Genomic DNA, 1491 nt, shown 5'->3' on the forward strand with positions numbered 1-1491 from the left:
TGTGTGTGTGTGTGTGTGTGTGTGTATCTCAACCAAAAGATTTCTCCAAGAATAAAAAGAGGGAGGACATACATATTGGTGAAAATATTAGGAAATGACAAATACCTGACAAGGAATTAATCTCTAAAATTTACAGAAAATGCCTACATCTTAAAAAGAACAAGACAAACAACACTATAACAAAATGAGCAGAAGACAGGAAAAGAGACTTCACCAAAGATGACCAACAAATACTTGAAGACATACTCAAATCTACTGCCTATTGTTGTTAGGTGCCACTGAGTTGACTATGACTCAGCGCCTTGCCCTCTCATTGTTGCAGTCACTGCACCAATTAATCTTGAGAATCTTCCTCTTTTTCTCTAGCCCTCCATGTTTCCCAGCAAGATGTCTTTTTCTAAGAACTAGGCCCTCTTGACAACATATTTAAAGTATGTGCGATTAAATTTAATCATGCTTGCCTCTAAGGAGCACCCTGGTTGCACTTTCTCTAACACTGACTTGTTCGTTCTTTTGGAAGTCCATAGGATATTTAGTACTCTTTTATAACACAAAGTTAAAAAATAACAATGAGATATAATCTTGTCCCAGCAACAAGAACAATGTTCAGTAAAATGCCAAAGAATAAATCATGGCAAGGGTGTGGGAGATATAAAAACAAAACTCTTATAATGGGGATTTAAATGGCTCAACTCCTGTGGAAATTAGGGAGCTCTGGTGGCCTAGCACTAAGAAGTTAAGCTGCCAAGCCACCAGTTGCTCCAAGGGGAAAAGATAGGCAATCTCCTCCCACACAAAACAGAACCTCTCAAAACCTGGTAGCAGATCAGTTATGAGTCAGTTAAATTCAATGACAGATATCAACACTATGGAAAGCAGTTTGTCGTCTCTTTAGAAAGTTAGGAATATAAGGACCAAACATATACCCAGAGACATAAGGAGCACAATACAAACAGGTAAGTATACATACAGGTTCCTCTGTCAAAACTAAGACTCAATGCTGCTAAGTTGGAAGTGACTCATAGGTGATCCTGAAGCTGACTTCTGAGTTTGTAAATCACAAGAGAGAAAAGCATCCAAATTTCTTCTGATGAACCACTGGGGAGTTAAAATCGTAAGATGGCTTGTAATTCGGTAGCAGTGCAACTCTCTTTGGATTATACCACTAGAGCAAAGACATCAATTTAAACAGTAAAGTACATCTGACCCAAGCCACGGTATTTTTAATTGTTTGCATGTATCTGAAAGTCTGACAATGAAGACCGAAGAACTGATACTTTTAAAATGGGCTGCTGACAAAGAGTACTGAATATACCAGTCTAACAAACTAATAAACAAATCTTGTCTCTGAGTAAGTGAAAAGAGTCTCTGAAATTGCAGTAGAGTGCTGAGAAGCAAAACGAAGAAATAAGAAAATTAAGGAGCTGAAGAAGATTCCAAAGGGTATCCTGAGAAGACAAAGCAAAATATAATGAAACGTGCAAGAAAATC

This window comes from Elephantulus edwardii, unplaced genomic scaffold, assembly GCF_000299155.1.
Source record: "Elephantulus edwardii isolate Elephantulus edwardi_28Jun2011 unplaced genomic scaffold, EleEdw1.0 scaffold00085, whole genome shotgun sequence".
Lineage (NCBI taxonomy): Eukaryota > Metazoa > Chordata > Mammalia > Macroscelidea > Macroscelididae > Elephantulus > Elephantulus edwardii.